Here is a 16,553-nt window from a genome sequence, read left to right as displayed (position 1 = left end):
GACTAACCCATTTTCCTTTCAACACCATTATTTTTTATTTTCTTTATCACCTACCCAAAATCCCCCTAGTTAACCCCTTTAAGCCTAAACCTTTTCATTTCTAAACCCACAAAACAAACACCCTTTACCCACCAAAACCTTTTTTCTTTTCAACCCTTTATTTTAGTAAAAAGTTCGGTTTTCTTGTGACGTTTCCTTATCAAAAAAAAAATTGAAAGTCTAGCAATAAACAAACAAGTTCCTCAAAGAAACTTTGTTTGAAAATGCTTAGTTTGAATAAAAGTCACAAAAACAAAAAGTTTTACGATGACCGACGCTTTTTACGCTTTTAGCCCTTTTTACTAACCACTTACCCAAAATGTCACACCCCAACCGATGACGGAAACATCGGGGCTTGGCACTGAGCGAAACAGATTGTCCAAGAGAAATTCCATAACAACTAAATTATCGGATAGTTAATATTATGTCTGATACCATAACCCATCAAGCAATCAATTATTACAGACATAGATGTCTCTAGGTAAATCATTGTTTCGACAACTCATATTAAATAAATAAATTGTCTTTGTTTGTTTCTAGACTCCATCCTAGCTCAATTCCATCAAATAGCAAGCAAGCATCCTAGGCACCTGTCACATACGTTAAAATAAAGTCAATACACTAGTGTAAAGGTGAGCATACAAGTTTAATAGTATAATAGATTTCGAAATAGTTTACGCATAACCAGCATGTAACATGTAGCAAAGTGAAGGCTAGTAGGTTATCGACAATGAAATATGCAAGACGTGACTGCGAGTTATAGAATGCGCAACACATATCCCCACTGGGACACGTGAAGTAAGGCCCTTAACAACCCCTGTCCACGGCAGGTGCTGAGTCCAAACTATAGTACTATCATTGCTAAGGTGTCAGGCAACAATCACTGTGTTAACATAACATACAAGCATTCATCGAATAACACGTAACATGCAATAACGGTCAGCGTATAAATAGTGTTGCGTTGTGTGTCGATTGTGATTTGAATAAGTAACGTATGTAACACCCAAAAGTGTGTAAAGCAAAAAGGGTTCGAGTATACTCACAGATTGTGTTTAAGTGAATAAACACTCTCTTGGATTAAAGGGAGCGCTAAGAGATTAGCCTGAATAGTTAACGATAGCATAAGCGAAGAGCGGCGCGTTAAACGGTGCAAAGTGATTAAGTGTCGAATGGTAATCCGATCGGATGGCCATTCGGTCAGATTGACATTCGTTAGGGATGGATGTGTTTGTGTATGATGGCTTTGAAGTTTTCCTTGCAGCACTTTGAGAACAGAGAAGTATCTCTACCCTTCAGATTGATCGATCGAACGGTAGTTCGATCGGGTAGCGACCTGATTGGCGAGACTTTTCAGTTGAGAACAAGTTCATAGCAGGACAGTCACTCGATCGGATGGTCTTCCGATCGAATGGAAATCCGTTAGAACTAATGATCTTTGAAAATTATAAAAATAATTTAAGTGTTGAAGTCCAACTGTCAACCGATCGGATTGTCGTTCGATCGGATGACAATCCGATCGGACGGCAATCCGTTCGATGTTCAGATTGTCTTGAAAATTGAAAATGTTAAAGCATTGATCCTCAAGTGCAATCCGATCGGACGGCAATCTGTCCCAACAACCTGATCGTCTTGAAACTTCATTATTTTGAAAAGTTTCGCGGTTTGCTTGAGACGGTATGACAACGTACTAAACAACGGAACCTCGTCAAGTCCTAAGTCGTCCCATCGAACAGGAATCACCCTAGTCCGATCAGTCAACTGTTATTGGTGGTTATTCATGTTCGATCCGAAATTGGTTGTCTCTTTGATAGAAATCAGATCTCAGACCGACACTTCACTAAGAAATGAGTAGAAGGCCTGACTGAGCTCCGATTCCACCGGTTTTGAGTGCATTGAGTGTAAAAGAGTTGAAAGAAAGTTGGAAAAGTTTCTTTCAATCCTTTTAACCTTGAAAATGTTTAGATCTATGCGAAATCGTTGTGAAATCATGTGGAAATCCTTCAGATCTGAGTTGTTCGTGGTGGAATGAGGCCAAAGCTTGAAGTTCATAAGAACTCTATGATGACATCATCCTAGAGCACCTCAAATCCACTAATTTCATTGTTAAAAGTTAAGATTCAAAGGAGAAAATGATGAAGAAGTGTGTGTAGATCATAGAAGTACAAGATTTGAGTGGAAAACTTATAAGAATTGCAAGAAATCGAGAGAAAGAAGGCCTTGAGCGTGCTGGTCGAACGAGAGAGCTGTCACATCACTGTTGTGATGTGACAGGGGGTATTTATAGGTTGCCAGAAAAGGAAAGAGGAGTGCAAGTGTCGGATGGCTCACCGATCGGATGACCATTCGATCAAATGGTCATTCGATCAAGTGGCTCCGGCGAGTTGCGTTTCGACATTTCGTTTCACTTGTTGAGCGTGGCGATGCGATTAAGCGAGTGTCGATTATGCGATGCGATAGATTAATAATAATCACACAAAACTATATCTAACATACAATCATCATAAGTAACCTGCGTTTAGCGTTTGTGATTCGATTGCGTTGCGATGGAGTTGCGATTACGTTTCTATTAATCACCACCAAACATAAAGTAAACATGCACAAGTAACACATAAGTAGCACACACAGGTAAAACAATATAAAGAACCTATCTATCAAAGCTGCAAATGCGATTGCGATGCGATTAGCGATAAAGCGATAAAACATGCGATAAACATCGATTAAACCTCGATTATTAATAGATACTCCACATAATACAACTAAAACAAATAAAACACAAGATCAAGTCAAGGAAGCCAAATCAGTAGTTAAGCAAGGAGTGACAGATCGCAATTAGCAATCTTTTCTTCCTTTGACTTTGACTATGACTTTGACTTTGACTTTCTGAAACACGGGTTGTTACACAAACCACCTACCTTTAGCCCAAGCTTAACCTTTTCCCCAAGTCCTCTTGATATTCACAAAGGTTTATAGTTAAAAAGGAGGAGAATTGATTGCTTGGAAAGCATATGGTAGACGTAAGTTCCATGCCGGTCTCGAGTGTTTCACAAAAATACATCTTCGGGCGAGTGTTAAGTGATTTCCCGTGAGGTATGTGAACTTGTATATAAATGGAAATTTAAAGAGGCATGTTATGCCCAAATAAGTAATTTCTCTTATGAAACGTTCTAAATAAATCATAACGAATAGGATTGTAAATAGTATAAAAATAAAACCCAATAAAGATCTTGGATTCCCGACACTCAAGACAAGCCCAAAACTTCTCTTCTACCCATTCCATTTGGGTGTGTAAGCCACAAAATAAAGAGTTTTGCTTGAGGACAAGCAAAGATTCAAGTGTGGGGGTATTTGATGTGTGTAAAATGCAACATATAAATTACATCAAATGAGGCATAAAACTAACCCTTTTTTAGTACTAATGTTGGAAAAAGTGTGCTTTTTTCTTCCTTTTGTATTTTCAGGACCAAATGAGCTTAAATGAACAAAAGGAACAAATATGAAGCAAAAACTAACTTAAATACAAAGAAAAGGAATAAACGTGCCATGCTCGACCCCTCGACAACATCTCTCCAAGCTAAAACAAGAAACAGAAAGCTGACCACGGCCCGTGCCCACTGGACACGGGGGCGTGGTCAGGTGTCTGCACAAAGGGAAAAAGTTGTAGAAGCTTCTATTCCCACCACGGGGGCGTGCCCAGCTCAGCACGGGGTGTGGTCAACGCTAAGATTCGCAGAATCTTCCAAATCTTGATAGTATAGATACGCTTCTGCAAACGGGGCCGTGCCCAGCGAACACGGGGTCGTCTGGAGCCTAATGCAGACAATTGCAATTAATAAAGAAAGAGAAAAGAGATGGCCACGGGGGCGTGTCCAGCGAACACGGGGCCGTGGCCGGGCTTCTGTTCAGGCAATAAATAGGAGTGCTTGGTTCACTTTAAAGACATCCCTTGGCAAACCACTTATCTCCCACTTTGCCACCACTCCACCACCACTACAACACCCACATCCACTACCATCATCCATCATCCACCTTAGAGTGTGTGTAGTAGTCTCGGGATCCAAGATTGACTGTAAGAGTTCTTGTCAATCAAAGGCCATGTTTGGCTAAGTCTCTTACATCACTTGGTGAAGACAAGCATTTAATGTATTACTTTTGATTTTTAATCTTTTCGCACTTTTTATTTGGTTTTGTATTAATGACTTTAATAACTAGTTTCTTATGTTGAAGGTGAAACTTCTTTATCATTTGTCCGTGGTGTCTTGGCATTAGTGTACTGTCTATATAAAGTAAAAGATTTTCACCATTCATATCTCTATGGTCTATATAGAGATATGTTGGCTACTTGGTCAGGGGTTAAGGGAATGGTTTGGTAAGGTTCTTGCCTTGTTCAGTGTATAGATCCTACAAGGACCTGGGTCAAGCTTACTAGGATCTCCTTGAATACCCACTGGTATTGGATGGCGGGGGTCCGAATGGCTTGATCCCCTCATATGTAAACTTCTATTAATACATTAAACCGGCTATTTGGGATTGTATCCCTGCTGACTCAAACCACTTAGCCGAGGGTAACGTCACCTTCAAAAGAGGGGCCTACCACTTTACGCATTAATAACTTAATTAATTATCTTCCAATATTCCAACCCTTTGGGATTGTATCTGTCACACCCTGGCTTTGCGGAAGCGTGGGTTTATTTGGTGTGACTTCTTAATACCATAGCTTAATCACAACAAAGCTATATGAAAGTAAAACCATGATGATCATCCATTAATTCAAGTTTTAAAAATAAAATACGACAACATTGTTTTCAAAAGTCGCCACATGCAACGGATTACAACATGACATAATAAAAATATTGTTCATACGACACAACCATAAGACATGAAATAAACACAGTTTAAGACTTGTGACTCGTCCAGGAAAAAGTCACAATCCCTAAACTCGGATGACATCATTTCTCTTACGCAGCTTGACGACATAGCATACCTTGCCAGATCCCTAATTTCCTGAAATACTTGTAATTTGAAAAATCAACAAAAAGTTGAGCGATTTCATGTAAAAGTGAGTATGAATAAACCTATAAAGTATGTATAAAAGTCCCTGGTATGTAGCAATAAGGAAAAAGAGATCACCAATGGGTTGCAAAGCCACTGGTATGTGTGAGAAAGTGCAGGGAAACTCAAACCTAGCAAATTTGTATCAGGCTTCCGGCTGTAAGACACAGTCACCTCTATGGGCCTCCCCGGCCTCACGGGTGTGGGCTCGCTACAACCCAAATAGATCTATCACTCTTGTGTCCCTCGGTCCTAACAAAGGATTAATGGCCTTGAGTGTTGTACTCACCCCTCACATGATCTAGTAGTATAAACCCTCCCTACGCTAACCATACCATGTAATAAATGTTTGTAATAGTTGTCGCATGTATTTCACCCCTGAAGTATAAAACTGAAAACAGTAAAGAGAAAAGGGGGACATTAACTCACAGAAGTGCGTCTCGAAATAGTCGGTCCCAAATCAACCTGCTGCGTGACGACCTACACGTACTAATTCTTATTAGACGGATGGCCGTGCCTTGGCTTAAGGTTTAACGTTTTTGGGAAATAGTTAGACAACTATTTCGTATTTACACTTCTTAATTATTTAATAAGTATATTCCTTCCCAAGGATGGGGGTATTAATACATGTGTGTTTATAGCTCCGAAAATATATTTTTAAGTCTCACTTGAAAAATATATTTAATCACTTTGTCTAAAGTGTTTTAATTTCCAAAATATATATATTTTTCCCAAAAATATTATATTTCCTTTCACAAGTTTTTCCCCAAATTAATATTTTACCAAAAATATTCTAAATAGAGTATTTTTCTGAAAAATACATAAGTTACATTTTTAAAGTTCGCGTTGTACTACGATACTTGTATAACTTAAATATTTATTTTGCGAGAGCGTTGATATTATTTTGGGAGTCGTAATTTCATGGTATTTCAAGTTATATTATTTTTACCCTAAAAATAATAAATCTAGTTCACAAAATAATCACATAATCACACAAGCGTCTTATTTTAAAACATATATATATTCTAAATATTTATTTAACAAGTTTTATTTACGAAAATCCACCTCCAGTACTTTGTAATTTTTGTAATAAAAATCATGGCGAAGTTTATTTTTGAAAATCAAGTTAAAAATAGATTGTAAATATTTATTAGAAAAATAGTTCTAAGTGTAATATTTCTGGAAAAATTTCGCCAGAGTTTCCTCTGTAACTGGAGGTGTCCATTCTTTTAGCATATCATTTTCTTTTTGTTAAAACCAACCAAACAATTTACCAATCAACAACATACAATATTTATTCATCAAACTTGACAAAAATAAGACTAAACCATAACTCATGAACTTGAGAGTTTTTTAAAAATATGTAGTAAATCACTGACACGTTTAGTGGTTCTTGTTATCTTTAAAAACACGTTTAGTTTCTTGTAAACTTTATTTTCAAAGAACTTGAAGTTTCACAACTTCTTGTCATAATTTACAAAAATACTTTTTTGTTAAATTTCTTGTTTCACAAGTGTTTACACACTTGTTTATTTACCAAAAATGCTTCTAGTTCATAAAATATCCGGGTTTTAACAAAACTAGTATTTTCCGCTTGGTTCTTCCAAAAAACCACTTGTAGATCTTTAGATCCACAAGTTTACAACTTCATTTACAAGAAAAATTATGTTTATTTAAGTTTCAAGTTCATGGTGGATGGTTTCATCATCTTCCTTATTTCTAACACTAACATCCTACTAGTTCATGTTCTTGAACATGATCTAGTATGTCTAGATGATGATCCATCCTACTTTTAGTAACAAACAACATCAAATAATCACAACTATACAAGATTTACATGATTTACACACATATCTTCTCATTATCCACCTTATTCATCTTATGTTCAAGACTTTAATGCAAGTTCTTTAGTGTTTCTAAATTTTAACCATTAAATCAACTATTAACCACCAAAATCAAGAACAAGATGGTGATTAGAAGCACTTACTACTAGCACAAGGCTAGGGAAGAAACAAGATGTAAATGTGGTGGATAAAAGAAATCTAGAGCGGTTCTTGAACTTTCGAGAGCACCCGGCTTGTTTGTAGGACTCCTTGCTTCTATGGATGTATGAAATATGGTTGTAAGGAACTTGATGGTGGGTGTATGGTGGTTGATGGTGTTCGGCCGAGACCAAGCAAGAGGGAAAAAGAGAGTTTTGGTTGATGATGTTTAGATGAAAGAGATTGGTTAACTTGTGGGTGTATTTATAATCCAAGTTCAAGCTTAATCCATCATGTAAAGTGTTATCTAGATACCCAACATAAACAATAAAATAATCAAGGAAACACAAGGGTGTGTCCCACACTTGTGACCGTCGACAATGGGGGGGTATGGTTGGGTTGTGATGATATGGTTAAGATTAAGTTGAAATCAAATGGTTTTAGTTGGTGGATTAAGTGTGTTATTTAATATAAAGGGTGTTAGGGTGTTCGGGGACCCTAACTAGCTCAGAAAAGTAAAAACAATGTCTTTAGCAATATTTTTATGTTCCGGGTAAAGTCCGGTTGTTCGGTTGGATGTTGATCCGTTAAAGTGTTAAGTAAAGCTTTTAAGTATCTTTTATATTGTTTTTAGTGATACAATAAATTCCCAACACTTTGGAAAGCGTCTAGTATTATTTTACCAAGTTTTTGCACCTTACTAGCTTTGTTAAAAGCTGAAGTTTGGTGTTTAGTGCAGAATTCTGCATTTAAAGTATGTTTTAGGCACTCCCGGTCACTATAACTATCACCTAGTGATGCAGTTTTATGATCCTCACCTCCCTACACTCCCTACTAGTGTAGTAATCTATTCCCGGCTCATACTGGCCTCAAAACAATGTCTGTCTAGTGCTGGCAATGTCAGCATGTTTACTAGGTTACCCGCTCACTGTGCTAACTGTGCCTTTGTGCATCAAGTTTGTCACTATTGTTTTGTGTGTAATAAATGAAGTGACAGTAATAAAGTATGATGCATGAGTATGTATGTATCAGAAAACAGAAAGCAGTTTAGTCATAATTGTAATTAAGCACTAATTAAATATTAATTAATGTGTACGAATACCTGGATTTGTGAGGGTTGTCACAGTATCCTTGCTGACTACTATAACTAAGAGGGGCCTACTACTATAACTAAGATAATCTCTTAAAAAATGCAAAAGTGTGGAAATCATCAAAGGATACATTAAAGGCGAGTCGGATCCAAGTGATTCATCTTGTCTATCTGTTTTTTATTTTTATTTTTTTTTCAGCATTTTTTTCAGCATTTTTAGTTTTTATTTTTCATGTTTAAAACCTTTTCTCAAAAATTTTGATTTGATTAGACGTTGAGGATAAACCGGTACTAAAAGCTCTTGTGTCCTTGGACGACTTCGGTATCTTACCAACGCTATACTATGCTCACGATGGGTGCACTTGCCCATGTGTGTGTTTAGTGTTAGTAGAATATCGTGTTTTATAAATTTAAAACTTGACTAATGTGTAAAATGGGCTTAAATTATCAATAAAAACATAACACACCTAATGCATACCACTCCAAACACACCAAACTTTTTTTTTTTAGTTTTTTAAACAAAAGCAAACAAACTAACTACCAATATTTCAAAGCTAAAGAACATAACAAGACTAAGGAAAGAGTACATTGACCTGGTGAAGTTTGACACAACAGATGTTGTAGATAATCTGACTTCCTATCACCACCTTCACACAAATATCCGCATGTCTTCCCCACACTTGAATGTCGCCATGGCCTTGAAACATAGAAAGATAAAAATAGCAAGATCAATATAAAACCCCGGGCTGCCTCCCGAGCAGCGCTAAGTTTTCGGGTCTTCAGCTAGACCGTGCCACCCCCGTTTATGGTGGCTCAAAGAAACGGTTCCTGCCATCTCCACTATTGCATTGTGCCTTTGAGTAAAATGCATCCATCCCATGTCTATTCAGTGGGTAATCAAATACGCTCCTGCTTGATCCCTCATGCTTTTCTTTATAACTCGGTGGTTGATTTGTTTTCATTCTTTGACACACTTTTTTCATACAATCGCTAGACTCACTATTCTTCCCCTCAATGGACTCATAACTAATCACTCGAGTTTGAACATCAAAGGATAACTTACAGTTCTTTTTGGTCATGGTAATAACCCCGTCTCTACAATTGATTTGAGCATTTGATGTGTATATAAACGGTCGACCTAAGAATACCTTTTGTTGTGCTGTGGTAGAAGCATAGTCTAGGACTAGAAAATCCACCGGGTTATTCAAACTCTCCCAACTGAATCTTAACATTCCTAACCATTCCCCGTGGACGCCTCCAACTTTCATCCGCCAAGCTCACCATGGTGTCTACATCATGCAGCGGGCGAAAGTCATACATGTCATACAACTCGCCTGGTAGCATGCTCATGCCCGCCCCATAGTCCAACAATGCATGAGGAATTTTTAGTTTTCCCACTCGGATAGGCACGAGTGGTGTTCCATGCTCTTTGTCATTTTCAACATCGGCATCTTTTCCTATATCTCCATTCACTTGACACGAAGAGGTTAGAAATGTATCATTAAATTCACTATTAGAAACGGTGCTTACAACATTGATGTTAACACTTTTAATGTTTTTAGGATTTGTCACCGTGTCACTCGGTAATTGACCTTTTTGCTTTCTTCAATAGTGCCACTTCACTTGCAAGTTGACCCATTTGAGTGGTCAAAGGTTGGATAGCTTTATCATGGATTTCGTCTTTTTGAATACGAACATCATCCATTTGATTTCTTCGTTGCATCTCTAGTTGCATCGACTTGAGCAAATCCATGATCTCATTTCCACTCGAGTTAGATGACCCCGACCACCCAGTTGTTCATTGGTGGGTGGTTGATATTGCCTTTGATACCCTTGATTGTTAAATTGTTGGTGCTGAACAAATTTCCTTGATTTCCTTGGAAATTAGGATTGGCTTCGTTGGACGGATTTCCATAACGAAAGTTTGGGTGATTTCTCAATCCGGGGTGGTAGGTGTTCGAATTCATATTATAATTCCTACCACCTTCCCCTTGGCCTTGAACCGCATTCACCCCTTAAAATTGTTCTTGGGCTCCCAAACAATTTTCTGTTGCATGACCCAACTCATTACAAATTGAACAAACATCATATACCTGGTTTGTAGTTTGAACTCCACCATCATGCACAACATGCACTTGTGGCCTAGTAATAGACGGTCTTGCTCTCCTAGATGATTGAGCCTTTCTCTTTGATGTGACCGCCATTTACTCCAAAAATGACCAATCGTCTTGCTCGTAATTGGTACCGAATGTAGCATTCGTGATAGATATTTAAGTCAAGAGCATCTTCGAAATTCAACCCCTCATGAAACGTATTCAACAATTCCCATAACTCAATCCCATGATGAGGGCAATTTTTAATCATCAAGTTAAACCACTCAAATGCCTCATGAAACATTTCACCTTGTTGTTATTGGAAGCGTCTCAAATTCCGTCTCGCATCGTTGGTCTTTTGGGCTGTGAAAAACTTTTCCAAGAACCTTTGTTGCATCTCCGCCCAAGTGTAAATCGAAGCAGATGGCAAAGTGTAAAACCATCTCTTCGCCTTATCTTCCAATGAAAATTGAAACAATACCAACTTAACTTCATCCGATGAAAATCCTTGCCCCCCAATAGTGTTGCATATAGAATCATAGGCCTCCAATTGAAAATAAGGTTCTTCCGTTTCTAACTCCTTGTACTTTGGCAAACTTTGGAGTGAATTTGTTCTAACCTCAAATGTTCTTCCTTGTTGATTTTGAGGAATCACTACCGGTGAAGAATTATTGGTGACAACTGGTCTAAATGTGCTTCAATACCCCTCCTTACCTCCCAATTATGTCTTCTTGGTACACCTAATCGAACTCTTGGGTGTGGTTGGCCAATTGGTCTTTGAACCGGTGGTCTTTGAGGTGCGAATTGTTGTAGCGGTGGTTGCAACATTTGACCCATTTGTTGTTGTTAAGACATTGTCCTTTTGAATTGTGGCCCTTGTTGTGGTACTTGTTGATGCACAATTTGTTGTTGAATAACTTGTTGTTGAGGAGGTCTACCAAAACCATGCATTCCTTGACCTTGCACATATGTGTAGTCTCCTTGATCTCCACTACCCCCATAAACATAACCTTCTTCTTTGTATCTCGCAAACTCTTCTTCATATCCATCATTGTACCCATCTCGTCTAGCTCCCATAGTTTGTAGAAATTGTGGTGGTTGATAGTGTACCCCCGGTTGTAGTGGTTGTTGGAATGAAGGGGTAGTATGAACTATGGATGAATTTGGTTGAAATGGATGTGGTGATGGTATTTGTTGTGAAGATGATGATTAGCCGGAAGTTAGGAAGAAAGATGAAAAGGGTGGAACGGTAGATGAATGGTTATAGCTAAAGGAATGGTCGGTTTCGGTACTTATAGGTAATGTGGTATTGGTGGGTTTAAGCTCATGAATTGGTGTAGGAATGGTAGTGAATTTGGTGGAGGTGTGGATGGTGTTGTTTGACCCGTAGTGGGTGGTGGTGGTGGATCCATTGTATCACTTGGTGTAATTGGTGTGGTTGGTGTAGTAGGTGAACCAATGACTTTGTTTTCACGCAATAGAACTCGGTTTCTTCGCAAAGTTCGCTCAATTTTCGGATCAAATGCTAGTGGTGATAGCTTGTGAGAGCCTATTGTATGCATGCACCTGTCAATACCTACACACTAAACACAACCATCGTAAACCAGAAAAATAACAAACTAAAACTATAAAAGATAACACACGTTGCGCACTACTCCCCGGCAACGGCGCCAAAATTTGCGTGAGGTCTAAGTCTCAATCAAATTTAATCCAATTACTACTAATAGTTAGCGGTAAGTGGGTATCGAACACCGGGAGTTTGTGGAATATGCGTTATCTAAATGGTTTATCTAAATTACTAAAATTAACTAAATTGCAAGAAAAGTAAATTCAGAATTTTGGTTGTTTGATTTTAAAAACTAAGATTAACTAATTAAATTGCGAATCAAAAATTGGTTTTCTAAACAGTTTAGGGAAAAAGCGACCATCCTAGGTTTCCGGTTTCAATTGACATTCATGTTCGAATTCAACCAGAAAGAACCACATAGACATGGCTCATGTGTAGTTACTTGTTTGTGATAAAAGGGAACTAAGTACTCGGATTACAAGAATGCGAGGTTGTTACCCGATGACCAATTAATCAATATCCAACCCTAATCCCTCCCATGATATCTCGATTGCCAATGGCAACAAGAACGTATGGTTTAGACTATGATTAGAACATAAATTAACAATTTACAAAAAAATATCAACACACCATAATAAACAAACAAAGATTGCAAGTCTATTATTCTAGAAATATGAACAAGAACACAAATATCTTAAACAAACCTTCAACCTAGGATGATCACCAAAAGTTTAGCCACTCATGACTTGGTCCATCATCATCAAACAAAGATCAATGTTCATGTGAATCGAAAAACACCAACACAATGTTTAGAAATTGTCTTGAACCAAGAAGAACACCAAAATTCGCCCAGGTAACTGTTCTAAAACTGTTCACATTGATTAGATGATGAAAAGACACCATAAACAACCTTAAATGAGGGAGTTACAAGTTTCACGTCAGTCTCTACCGTAAGCTACAGTGGTCACCGTTGCTTACGGTGGCTTGAAATGGCCTACGGTGGGTTTAAACTGGCTTACGGTGACAATTTTTGTCAGGGACCACCATAGCCTACGGTGGTCACCGTAAGCTACTGTGGCTTCAGCTAAGAAATTTTATTTTCTTCATAACTTTCTCGTTTCAACTCCGTTTTCTTCGTCATTTTCGCCCACGTTCTCGTAATTTCATCCTCTATCATGTTATCTTCTTAATTTTTCAATTCCAATAATTGATTTTTTTTCATTTATTCTCCGTCTTTCAATCTCCAATCCAGTCGCACCTATTTGAAGCTTCATTTCCACATTTTTAAGCCTAAAATGTACCTGAAACACTAGCAACCGTAATTATCTAATTCAAGATAAATACATAGATAAATGCGGGATTAAATTATACTTTATAACCCTTAAGGGTCGTCCTACAGACTACCCGTCATGGTCCCATGCGTTTTGGTTATTGGGAAACATTGTGTGAATTGGATAGTTTGTATAAAAAAATATGGAGAATAGATGGTAGAAATGGTATGGTTTGAGTAAAAATAGTAGGATATATATAGTGTAAATATTAAAAATTAAAGTATTTTCTAAATATAACCATTGTGCAACGGTTTAAATCAAGAGGGCCCCACCAAAAAGAGTTGTTAGCGCTCGTTAATGTGTCAACGGACCATCGCTCCCCCGGACTAGCGCCTACAAAATGGGGGTACACCACACCGGGTGTTCTAAGACTTTTTAGGAAAAAGATCATTACTATACGTCTATACGTCTCTACCCCATTCACCCTAATTTAATTTGATATGTTAAATTTGAAATCTTTTTATAAAATAAACGTATTTATGGCTATTAATAAGAATTAATATCCTTACTTATTTTTATTACATTACATGATTTATATTTATTTTTAAATCAGTGAAAGTTGGTAAAATAGTGTTTTACATAAACAAAAATATCTATATGATAATCACGGTAACACAAAGTCGTCTATATAATATATACATACACATATTAATTAATGATTAAATTAGTGAGCATTGCAAACATGTTTGCCTCACTAATTATGTAAACATGTTTGCCTCTCTAACTATGAAATGGGATTGTCTAAACGCATCTCACATTTCCTAAAATTTTATTGTGCCCCACCTTTTAAAAGAATAAATTAAAAGTTTTTTTTTGTTTTCTAATGTGGAAAAAAGAGAAATATTAGAGTTAAATGCATGGTTGGTCCCTGTGGTTTGCGAAAATTGTAGACTTAGTCCTAATGGTTCACTAATTACACACTTGGTTCCGATGGTTGTAATTTTTGAACTCATGTGGTCCTTATCACTAACATTTATTAAGTTTTCCAGTTAAGTCCATATTAAATGACCAAAATAGCCTTGCTTATTAACAAAACCCACCAAAGTCTACATAGGTCTCTCTCTTCTCAAACAAGAAGCACGGCCGCCACCATCTCACCTCCGCCACCATCTCACCCACCACCACCATCTCACCTCCGCCACTTCTCACCTCCACCGGGCACCCCCAAACACCAAAACACCGAAACCCACATCCACCACCGGGCAGGCCACCACCATCGTCGATAACCACCACACCAGCCTCGTCGCTCTTGCTGCTTCACACCACCACAAGCATCGCCCCACCTGAGGACGTCACCGGACAAACGGATCTGCCGACTCCGATGATTCACGATTCAATTCGTCGCCCTTGCTGCTTCACACCGTCCGACCTATTGTCAGATCTGAATATTCATCGCCGGAGATCTTTTGAAATATTTGCAGGCATGCAGCCGAGGTTGCACCTGGCTTTTGACATTCTTTTTCTGAACAGAGGCATTTAACAATCTGCTTTGATTTAATAATTTATCATTTTAAAATTTGTAAGAGTTTGTGGAATTTGAAAAGGTTTTTTGTTTTTCGATTTTTGATTTTGTGGGTGGAGTTTGATCTGAGAATGAGGAGGGTGGACTTTGATAGGTGATGGTGAGTGGAGTTTGGTGGGTGGAGTTTGTTTGTTAATAAGCAAGGGTATTTTGGTCATTTAATATGAACTTAACTGGAAAACTTAACAGATGTTAGTGATAAGGATCACACGAGTGCAAAATTTACAACCACCTGGACCAAGTGTGTAATTAGTAAACCATTAGGACCAAGTCTGCAATTTTCGCAAACCACAGGGACCAACCAGGCATTTAACTCGAAATATTACTAATATGATAAGTTGAAGAAGCAATATAAAACTAGAGGAAAGTTCCTGTACAAATAAAGTTAACGTATAAAACGTATGAATAGCATGAAAAAGCAAAAAGCACACGGTGACATTTTTGTAATTATCTGCTTGTAGAGTAATTATCAAAACTACTTTACAAAATGATACTGTAGAGTAATTTTGATCTTGTAAAGTAATTTTGTAAAATATTCTTGTAGAGTAATTTTGTAAAATGATGTTGTAGAGTAATTTTGATCAAAAAACTATACCTAAAAAAAAAAAAAAAAAAAAAAAAAACCCACAAGACCTAACCCCCCCTCCCACCCCCCAAAAAACCTAACACCCCCCCCCCCCCAACCCAAACTAAAAGCTAAAAACTAAACCATAAAGCTAAACCCTCTAACTAAATGCTAAACCATTCACTTGTAAAGTAATTTTGATGCAGAGTAATTTTGATACACTTGTAGAGTAATTTTGATAATTACCCTACAAAAACAAAATTACTGTAGAAGAACATTTTATAAAATTACTCTACAAAAGATCAAAATTACTCTACAAGATCATTTGTAGAGTAATTTTGATAGTTACTGATAATTACGAAAATGTCACCGCATTGTTTTTTGTCTTTTTCTTCGGTTCGTACGTTTTGTACGTTAAAATTAAAGTTATTTGTATTTGATCTTTTGTCTATAAGACTATGGGGTGTGGGGCGTGGGTTGGGGCGACGGAATGCATTTAACGCTGGCTAGACCACACCTAGCTAGCATTGGCCATGGCGTTGCCCCGCTGGCGTGGGGCGGGGGACTGGGGTACATGGCTGGCTTTGATTGACTAGTATTTGATGACTGTTGGGCTAGCCGTTAGGCATAGCCGTTGACCAACGACTATTTAAAAAAATATTTTAATTATTTTCTATATAAACCAAACATTTCTTACTCATTTTTACCATCCAAAACTTCAAAAACCACTATCAAACTCCAAAAAAATTATAAAATGGATTCATGAAGTTCAAGATAAATTTGGTGATGCAATTTATCTTTCTATCGTAGTTATTTAATATAAATAAAATTTGTTTTTAAATTTATTTACTAAATTCTATGATTAATATAAAAAACATAAAAAAGAAATTTATGTGGCATATGGCATCTCAATGCCGCCTAGTCACTCCCCTTCCACACCCCACTTTTTTGGGCGTGGATTGCTGGAGCCTACACCTGCCACGTATCGAGCAATGTCTCCAACTCAATCCCCTCTACACCACATAGTCTAAGTAAGAAGTGAAAGGGTGGTGTAGGTTTAGCACAACCCAAAATGAAATATTAGAGTTGGTGGTGCAATACAGAAGTAAAACTTTTAGGAGCACGGTCATAAGTTCAAGTCTTAAAAAAAATAAAAGAAATAAAATTTGCCGCTAAAATAAAAGAAACAAATTAATTTTTTTTCACTTATCATCATTGTCTTTTTTTATCTTTAAGTATACGTCTTTGAGTATCCATTTTATTTTCACTTGTTTTTCTCCTTAACGATTGATCACTTGTGTTTTTTTAGATGAAG

Source organism: Helianthus annuus, chromosome 16 (genome assembly GCF_002127325.2).
Source record: "Helianthus annuus cultivar XRQ/B chromosome 16, HanXRQr2.0-SUNRISE, whole genome shotgun sequence".
Lineage (NCBI taxonomy): Eukaryota > Viridiplantae > Streptophyta > Magnoliopsida > Asterales > Asteraceae > Helianthus > Helianthus annuus.
This window is presented reverse-complemented; position numbering follows the sequence as displayed.